The sequence below is a fragment of the Callionymus lyra genome, unplaced genomic scaffold (assembly GCF_982586985.1).
Source record: "Callionymus lyra unplaced genomic scaffold, fCalLyr1.hap1.1 HAP1_SCAFFOLD_85, whole genome shotgun sequence".
Classification (NCBI taxonomy): domain Eukaryota; kingdom Metazoa; phylum Chordata; class Actinopteri; order Syngnathiformes; family Callionymidae; genus Callionymus; species Callionymus lyra.
Genome location: NW_028258584.1, coordinates 90001 through 100000, shown reverse-complemented (window position 1 = coordinate 100000; position 10000 = coordinate 90001). Strand labels below are relative to the sequence as shown.

At 59.5% G+C, this 10000-nt stretch overlaps 1 non-coding gene across 1 annotated transcript; it reads left to right on the top strand.

Moving 5' to 3' along the window:
- Positions 1 to 3071: 3071 nt before the first annotated feature.
- LOC148058367 (5S ribosomal RNA) lies at positions 3072 to 3190 on the top strand. The gene has a single exon (XR_015709920.1). It is a non-coding gene; the product is annotated as a 5S ribosomal RNA (ribosomal RNA).
- Positions 3191 to 10000: the final 6810 nt, after the last annotated feature.

Sequence of the window (10000 nt, the reverse complement as noted above, 5' to 3'; positions counted from 1 at the left end):
GGAACCAGGGGCCTGGGGAACATTTTCAACACTTTGGGGCATTTTTAAACACTTTGCTCTTTTTTTCCCCTCTCCCAACCAGGGGGCCTGGGGAGCCTCCTCCTGCGGGGATGGGGAACCAGGGGCCTGGGGAACATTTTCAACACTTTGGGGCATTTTTAAACACTTTGCTCTTTTTTTCCCCTCTCCCAACCAGGGGGCCTGGGGAGCCTCCTCCTGCGGGGATGGGGAACCAGGGGCCTGGGGAACATTTTCAACACTTTGGGGCATTTTTAAACACTTTGCTCTTTTTCCCCCTCTCCCAACCAGGGGGCCTGGGGAGCCTCCTCCTGCGGGGATGGGGAACCAGGGGCCTGGGGAACATTTTCAACACTTTGGGGCATTTTTAAACACTTTGCTCTTTTTTTCCCCTCTCCCAACCAGGGGGCCTGGGGAGCCTCCTCCTGCGGGGATGGGGAACCAGGGGCCTGGGGAACATTTTCAACACTTTGGGGCATTTTTAAACACTTTGCTCTTTTTCCCCCTCTCCCAACCAGGGGGCCTGGGGAGCCTCCTCCTGCGGGGATGGGGAACCAGGGGCCTGGGGAACATTTTCAACACTTTGGGGCATTTTTAAACACTTTGCTCTTTTTTTCCCCTCTCCCAACCAGGGGGCCTGGGGAGCCTCCTCCTGCGGGGATGGGGAACCAGGGGCCTGGGGAACATTTTCAACACTTTGGGGCATTTTTAAACACTTTGCTCTTTTTTTTCCCTCTCCCAACCAGGGGGCCTGGGGAGCCTCCTCCTGCGGGGATGGGGAACCAGGGGCCTGGGGAACATTTTCAACACTTTGGGGCATTTTTAAACACTTTGCTCTTTATCCCCCTCTCCCAACCAGGGGGCCTGGGGAGCCTCCTCCTGCGGGGATGGGGAACCAGGGGCCTGGGGAACATTTTCAACACTTTGGGGCATTTTTAAACACTTTGCTCTTTTTTTCCCCTCTCCCAACCAGGGGGCCTGGGGAGCCTCCTCCTGCGGGGATGGGGAACCAGGGGCCTGGGGAACATTTTCAACACTTTGGGGCATTTTTAAACACTTTGCTCTTTTTCCCCCTCTCCCAACCAGGGGGCCTGGGGAGCCTCCTCCTGCGGGGATGGGGAACCAGGGGCCTGGGGAACATTTTCAACACTTTGGGGCATTTTTAAACACTTTGCTCTTTTTCCCCCTCTCCCAACCAGGGGGCCTGGGGAGCCTCCTCCTGCGGGGATGGGGAACCAGGGGCCTGGGGAACATTTTCAACACTTTGGGGCATTTTTAAACACTTTGCTCTTTTTCCCCCTCTCCCAACCAGGGGCCTGGGGAGCCTCCTCCTGCGGGCATGGAGAACCAGGGGGCCTGGGGAGCCTCCTCCTGCGGGGATGGGGAACCAGGGGCCTGGGGGGCCTCCTCCTGCGGGGATGGAGAACCAGGGGGCCTGGGGAGCCTCCTCCTGCGGGCATAGAGAACCAGGGGGCCTGGGGAGCCTCCTCCTGCGGGCATGGGGAACCAGGGGGCCTGGGGAGCCTCCTCCTGCGGTGATGGGGAACCATTGGGCCTGGGGAGCCTCCTCCTGCACCAGGGGGCCTGGGGAGCCTCCTCCTGCGGGGATGGGGAACCAGGGGGCCTGGGGAGCCTCCTCCTGCGGGGATGGAGAACCAGGGGGCCTGGGGAGCCTCCTCCTGCGGTCATGGAGAACCAGGGGGCCTGGGGAGCCTCCTCCTGCGGGCATGGAGAACCAGGGGCCTGGGGAGCCTCCTCATGCGGGGATGGAGAACCAGGGGGCCTGGGGAGCCTCCTCCTGCGGGCATGGAGAACCAGGGGGCCTGGGGAGCCTCCTCCTGCGGGGATGGGGAACCAGGGGCCTGGGGGGCCTCCTCCTGCGGGGATGGAGAACCAGGGGGCCTGGGGAGCCTCCTCCTGCGGGGATGGAGAACCAGGGGGCCTGGGGAGCCTCCTCCTGCGGGGATGGAGAACCAGGGGGCCTGGGGAGCCTCCTCCTGCGGGGATGGAGAACCAGGGGGCCTGGGGAGCCTCCTCCTGCGGGGATGGAGAACCAGGGGGCCTGGGGAGCCTCCTCCTGCGGGCATGGAGAACCAGGGGGCCTGGGGAGCCTCCTCCTGCGGGGATGGAGAACCAGGGCGCCTGGGGAGCCTCCTCCTGCGGGGATGGGGAACCAGGGGGCCTGGGGAGCCTCCTCCTGCACCAGGGGGCCTGGGGAGCCTCCTCCTGCGGGGATGGGGAACCAGGGGGCCTGGGGAGCCTCCTCCTGCGGTGATGGGGAACCATGGGGCCTGGGGAGCCTCCTCCTGCGGGGATGGGGAACCAGGGGGCCTGGGGAGCCTCCTCCTGCGGGCATGGAGAACCAGGGGGCCTGGGGAGCCTCCTCCTGCGGGGATGGGGAACCAGGGGGCCTGGGGAGCCTCCTCCTGCACCAGGGGGCCTGGGGAGCCTCCTCCTGCGGGGATGGGGAACCAGGGGGCCTGGGGAGCCTCCTCCTGCGGTGATGGGGAACCATGGGGCCTGGGGAGCCTCCTCCTGCGGGGATGGGGAACCAGGGGGCCTGGGGAGCCTCCTCCTGCGGTGATGGGGAACCATGGGGCCTGGGGAGCCTCCTCCTGCGGGGATGGAGAAGCAGGGGGCCTGGGGAGCCTCCTCCTGCGGGCATAGAGAACCAGGGGGCCTGGGGAGCCTCCTCCTGCGGGCATGGGGAACCAGGGGGCCTGGGGAGCCTCCTCCTGCGGTGATGGGGAACCATTGGGCCTGGGGAGCCTCCTCCTGCACCAGGGGGCCTGGGGAGCCTCCTCCTGCGGGGATGGGGAACCAGGGGGCCTGGGGAGCCTCCTCCTGCGGGGATGGGGAACCAGGGGCCTGGGGAGCCTCCTCCTGCACCAGGGGGCCTGGGGAGCCTCCTCCTGCACCAGGGGGCCTGGGGAGCCTCCTCCTGCGGGGATGGGGAACCAGGGGGCCTGGGGAGCCTCCTCCTGCGGGGATGGGGAACCAGGGGCCTGGGGAACATTTTCAACACTTTGGGGCATTTCACAAGCGCTTCCCTCGCTTACGGCCACACCACCCTGAATGAGCCCGATCTCGTCTGATCTCGGAAGCCAAGCAGGGTCGGGCCCAGTTAGTACTTGGATGGGAGACCGCCTGGGAATACTGGGTGCTGTAAGCATTTTTTTTTGCCATTATTTGTGGGTAGAAAAGTGAGAAAAGTGACCTAAAATAGAACCGGGACTAGGCGGCAGTTCCCCCCACCAGGCGGCGGCATTTGGGGCATTATTTGTGGGTAAGAAAGTGAGAAAAGTGACCTAAAATAGAACCGGGACTAGGCGGCAGTTCCCCCCACCAGGCGGCGGCATTTGGGGCATTATTTGTGGGTCAGAAAGTGAGAAAAGTGACCTAAAATAGAACCGGGACTAGGCGGCAGTTCCCCCCACCAGGCGGCGGCATTTGAGGCATTATTTGTGGGTCAGAAAGTGAGAAAAGTGACCTAAAATAGAACCGGGACTAGGCGGCAGTTCCCCCCACCAGGCGGCGGCATTTGGGGCATTATTTGTGGGTCAGAAAGTGAGAAAAGTGACCTAAAATAGAACCGGGACTAGGCGGCAGTTCCCCCCACCAGGCGGCGGCATTTGGGGCATTATTTGTGGGTCAGAAAGTGAGAAAAGTGACCTAAAATAGAACCGGGACTAGGCGGCAGTTCCCCCCACCAGGCGGCGGCATTTGAGGCATTATTTGTGGGTCAGAAAGTGAGAAAAGTGACCTAAAATAGAACCGGGACTAGGCGGCAGTTCCCCCCACCAGGCGGCGGCATTTGGGGCATTATTTGTGGGTCAGAAAGTGAGAAAAGTGACCTAAAATAGAACCGGGACTAGGCGGCAGTTCCCCCCACCAGGCGGCGGCATTTGGGGCATTATTTGTGGGTCAGAAAGTGAGAAAAGGGACCTAAAATAGAACCGGGACTAGGCGGCAGTTCCCCCCACCAGGCGGCGGCATTTGGGGCATTATTTGTGGGTCAGAAAGTGAGAAAAGTGACCTAAAATAGAACCGGGACTAGGCGGCAGTTCCCCCCACCAGGCGGCGGCATTTGGGGCATTATTTGTGGGTCAGAAAGTGAGAAAAGTGACCTAAAATAGAACCGGGACTAGGCGGCAGTTCCCCCCACCAGGCGGCGGCATTTGGGGCATTATTTGTGGGTCAGAAAGTGAGAAAAGTGACCTAAAATAGAACCGGGACTAGGCGGCAGTTCCCCCCACCAGGCGGCGGCATTTGGGGCATTATTTGTGGGTCAGAAAGTGAGAAAAGTGACCTAAAATAGAACCGGGACTAGGCGGCAGTTCCCCCCACCAGGCGGCGGCATTTGGGGCATTATTTGTGGGTCAGAAAGTGAGAAAAGTGACCTAAAATAGAACCGGTGCAGGCGGCATGTTCCCCCACCAGATGGCGGCATTTGGGGACCCGTAGTGTGGGCAGAAAACTCACCAAAGTGACTTAAAATAGAACCGGTGCAGGCGGCATGTTCCCCCACCAGATGGCGGCATTTGGGGACCCGTAGTGTGGGTAGAAAACTCACCAAAGTGACTTAAAATAGAACCGGTGCAGGCGGCATGTTCCCCCACCAGATGGCGGCATTTGGGGACCCGTAGTGTGGGTAGAAAACTCACCAAAGTGACTTAAAATAGAACCGGTGCAGGCGGCATGTTCCCCCACCAGATGGCGGCATTTGGGGACCCGTAGTGTGGGCAGAAAACTCACCAAAGTGACTTAAAATAGAACCGGTGCAGGCGGCATGTTCCCCCACCAGATGGCGGCATTTGGGGAGCCGTAGTGTGGGCAGAAAACTCACCAAAGTGACTTAAAATAGAACCGGTGCAGGCGGCATGTTCCCCCACCAGATGGCGGCATTTGGGGACCCGTAGTGTGGGCAGAAAACTCACCAAAGTGACTTAAAATAGAACCGGTGCAGGCGGCATGTTCCCCCACCAGATGGCGGCATTTGGGGAGCCGTAGTGTGGGCAGAAAACTCACCAAAGTGACTTAAAATAGAACCGGTGCAGGCGGCATGTTCCCCCACCAGATGGCGGCATTTGGGGACCCGTAGTGTGGGCAGAAAACTCACCAAAGTGACTTAAAATAGAACCGGTGCAGGCGGCATGTTCCCCCACCAGATGGCGGCATTTGGGGACATGCAGTGTGGGTAGAAAACTCACCAAAGTGTCCTAAAATAGAACCGGGACCAGGGGGCCTCTTCCCCCACCAGGTGGCGGGCTTGGGGGGCTTGGTTTCCGGGTAGAAAACTCACCAAAGTGTCCTAAAATAGAACCGGGACCAGGGGGCATGCTCCCCCACCAGGCGGCGGGCTTGGGGGGCTTGGTTTGCGGGTAGAAAACTCACCAAAGTGACCTAAAATAGAACCGGGCTAGGCGGCATGTTCCCCCACCAGGCGGCGGGCTTGGGGGGCTTGGTTTGCGGGTAGAAAACTCACCAAAGTGTCCTAAAATAGAACCGGGACCAGGGGGCATGTTCCCCCACCAGGCGGCGGGCTTGGGGGGCTTGGTTTGCGGGTAGAAAACTCACCAAAGTGTCCTAAAATAGAACCGGGACCAGGGGGCATGTTCCCCCACCAGGCGGCGGGCTTGGGGGGCTTGGTTTGCGGGTAGAAAACTCACCAAAGTGTCCTAAAATAGAACCGGGACCAGGGGGCCTCTTCCCCCACCAGGCGGCGGGCTTGGGGGGCTTGGTTTGCGGGTAGAAAACTCACCAAAGTGACCTAAAATAGAACCGGGACCAGGGGGCCTCTTCCCCCACCAGGCGGCGGGCTTGGGGGGCTTGGTTTGCGGGTAGAAAACTCACCAAAGTGACCTAAAATAGAACCGGGCTAGGCGGCATGTTCCCCCACCAGGCGGCGGGCTTGGGGGGCTTGGTTTGCGGGTAGAAAACTCACCAAAGTGTCCTAAAATAGAACCGGGACCAGGGGGCATGTTCCCCCACCAGGCGGCGGGCTTGGGGGGCTTGGTTTGCGGGTAGAAAACTCACCAAAGTGTCCTAAAATAGAACCGGGACCAGGGGGCATCTTCCCCCACCAGGCGGCGGGCTTGGGGGGCTTGGTTTGCGGGTAGAAAACTCACCAAAGTGTCCTAAAATAGAACCGGGACCAGGGGGCCTCTTCCCCCACCAGGCGGCGGGCTTGGGGGGCTTGGTTTGCGGGTAGAAAACTCACCAAAGTATCGGCAAAATAGAACCAGGGAAGGGGGGGATGTCGGTCACAAGGTGCCCGAGTCAGAGAACCAGGAAAACGGACATAAATCCAGAAAACCTCGGTGTCTGACTGCTCCTCAAAAAGTGGTCTTTTTGATGTCACGAGCGCAACCACCTAGAGGTTAATGGGGAGGGATGGTGTGAGCGCAAACGGATTTTTCCTAAGTGTGACTGCTCCTCAAAAAGTGGTCTTTTTGATGTCACGAGCGCAACCACCTAGAGGTTAATGGGGAGGGATGGTGTGAGCGCAAACGGATTTTTCCTAAGTGTGACTGCTCCTCAAAAAGTGGTCTTTTTGATGTCACGAGCGCAACCACCTAGAGGTTAATAGGGAGCGAGTACAACAGGGGAGGGAGTGAATGGGCTCGGACTGTGGCCGAGCCTGGTGCCTCAAAATCGGACAAGGTTGGACTGGAAGCCCGCTGAGAACTCTGGTTCTTTTGCCAGACGAAACGAATTTTTTCCGAGTGTGACTGCTCTGCAAAAAGTGGTCTTTTTGATGTCACGAGCGCAACCACCTAGAGGTTAATGGGGAGGGAGTGGAAAAAACGACAAAGTGTTGAGCTCCGGACCGGGATGGCGGGCGACTCGAGCGGTCATGCCCGACTTTGAGACACTTTGTCGCGGTCATGCGAGCGACCTCCACTGCTCCCCGGAGGTGCCCCGGACCGGGTTGGCGGGTGACTCGAGCGGTCGTGCCCGACTTTGAGACACTTTGTCGCGGTCATGCGGGCGTCCTCCGCCGGTCCCCGGAGGTGCCCCGGACCGGGTTGGCGGGTGACTCGAGCGGTCATGCCCGACTTTGAGACACTTTGTCGCGGTCATGCGGGCGTCCTCCGCCGGTCCCTGGAGGTGCCCCGGACCGGGTTGGCGGGTGACTCGAACGGTCATGCCCGACTTTGAGACACTTTGTCGCGGTCATGCGGGCGTCCTCCGCCGGTCCCTGGAGGTGCCCCGGACCGGGTTGGCGGGTGACTCGAGCGGTCGTGCCCGACTTTGAGACACTTTGTCGCGGTCATGCGGGCATCCTCCGCCGGTCCCTGGAGGTGCCCCGGACCGGGTTGGCGGGTGACTCGAGCGGTCGTGCCCGACTTTGAGACACTTTGTCGCGGTCATGCGAGCGACCTCCGCCGGTCCCCGGAGGTGCCCCGGACCGGGTTGGCGGGTGACTCGAACGGTCGTGCCCGACTTTGAGACACTTTGTCGCGGTCATGCGGGCGTCCTCCGCCGGTCCCTGGAGGTGCCCCGGACCGGGTTGGCGGGTGACTCGAGCGGTCGTGCCCGACTTTGAGACACTTTGTCGCGGGCATGCGGGCGTCCTCCGCCGGTCCCTGGAGGTGCCCCGGACCGGGTTGGCGGGTGACTCGAGCGGTCATGCCCGACTTTGAGACACTTTGTCGCGGTCATGCGGGCGTCCTCCGCCGGTCCCTGGAGGTGCCCCGGACCGGGTTGGCGGGTGACTCGAGCGGTCGTGCCCGACTTTGAGACACTTTGTCGCGGTCATGCGGGCGTCCTCCGCCGGTCCCTGGAGGTGCCCCGGACCGGGTTGGCGGGTGACTCGAGCGGTCGTGCCCGACTTTGAGACACTTTGTCGCGGTCATGCGGGCGTCCTCCGCCGGTCCCTGGAGGTGCCCCGGACCGGGTTGGCGGGTGACTCGAGCGGTCGTGCCCGACTTTGAGACACTTTGTCGCGGTCATGCGGGCGTCCTCCGCCGGTCCCTGGAGGTGCCCCGGACCGGGTTGGCGGGTGACTCAAGCGGTCATGCCCGACTTTGAGACACTTTGCCGCGGTCATGCGGGCGACCTCCGCCGGTCCCTGGAGGTGCCCCGGACCGGGTTGGCGGGTGACTCGAGCGGTCGTGCCCGACTTTGAGACACTTTGCCGCGGTCATGCGGGCGACCTCCGCCGGTCCCTGGATGGCGGGCTCCAGTGAGGTCGGCGGGGGAAGGCTCGGGCTGAGGCCGACTTCGGTGCCTCAAAGTCGGACAAGGTTGGATTGGAAGTCCGCTGTGTTGAGGACCAGTGGCATTCGGCGGTGGAACGCTCAGAACTTGGCCGACATCGGTGCCTCAACGTCGGACAAGGTTGGAGTGGATGACCGCTGATAACTCTGGTTCTTTTGCCAGACGAAAGAAATTTTTCCCGAGTGTGACTGCTCTGAAAAAAGTGGTCTTTTTGATGTCACGAGCGCAACCACCTAGAGGTTAATAGGGAGGCACCATAACAGGAGAGGGAGTGAAAAGGCTCGGAGGGTGGCCGAGCCTGGTGCCTCAAAATCGGACAAGGTTGGAGTGGATGACCGCTGAAAACTCTGGTTCTTTTGCCAGACGAAAGAAATTTTTCCCGAGTGTGACTGCTCTGAAAAAAGTGGTCTTTTTGATGTCACGAGCGCAACCACCTAGAGGTTAATAGGGAGGCACCATAACAGGAGAGGGAGTGAAAAGGCTCGGAGGGTGGCCGAGCCTGGTGCCTCAAAATCGGACAAGGTTGGAGTGGATGACCGCTGAAAACTCTGGTTCTTTTGCCAGACGAAAGAAATTTTTTCCGAGTGTGACTGCTCTGCAAAAAGTGGTCTTTTTGATGTCACGAGCGCAACCACCTAGAGGTTAATAGGGAGGCACCATAACAGGAGAGGGAGTGAAAAGGCTCGGACGGTGGCCGAGCCTGGTGCCTCAAAATCGGACAAGGTTGGAGTGGATGACCGCTGAAAACTCTGGTTCTTTTGCCAGACGAAAGAAATTTTTTCCGAGTGTGACTGCTCTGCAAAAAGTGGTCTTTTTGATGTCACGAGCGCAACCACCTAGAGGTTAATAGGGAGGCACCATAACAGGAGAGGGAGTGAAAAGGCTCGGAGGGTGGCCGAGCCTGGTGCCTCAAAATCGGACAAGGTTGGAGTGGATGACCGCTGAAAACTCTGGTTCTTTTGCCTGACGAAAGAAATTTTTTTCCGAGTGTGACTGCTCTGCAAAAAGTGGTCTTTTTGATGTCACGAGCGCAACCACCTAGAGGTTAATAGGGAGGCACCATAACAGGAGAGGGAGTGAAAAGGCTCGGAGGGTGGCCGAGCCTGGTGCCTCAAAGTCGGACAAGGTTGGAGTGGATGACCGCTGAAAACTCTGGTTCTTTTGCCAGACGAAAGAAATTTTTTCCGAGTGTGACTGCTCTGCAAAAAGTGGTCTTTTTGATGTCACGAGCGCAACCACCTAGAGGTTAATAGGGAGGCACCATAACAGGAGAGGGAGTGAAAAGGCTCGGAGGGTGGCCGAGCCTGGTGCCTCAAAATCGGACAAGGTTGGAGTGGATGACCGCTGAACACTCTGGTTCTTTTGCCAGACGAAAGAAATTTTTTCCGAGTGTGACTGCTCTGCAAAAAGTGGTCTTTTTGATGTCACGAGCGCAACCACCTAGAGGTTAATAGGGAGGCACCATAACAGGAGAGGGAGTGAAAAGGCTCGGAGGGTGGCCGAGCCTGGTGCCTCAAAATCGGACAAGGTTGGAGTGGATGGCCGCTGAAAACTCTGGTTCTTTTGCCTGACGAAAGAAATTTTTTCCGAGTGTGACTGCTCTGCAAAAAGTGGTCTTTTTGATGTCACGAGCGCAACCACCTAGAGGTTAATAGGGAGGCACCATAACAGGAGAGGGAAGGAAAAGGCTCGGAGGGTGGCCGAGCCTGGTGCCTCAAAATCGGACAAGGTTGGAGTGGATGACCGCTGAAAACTCTGG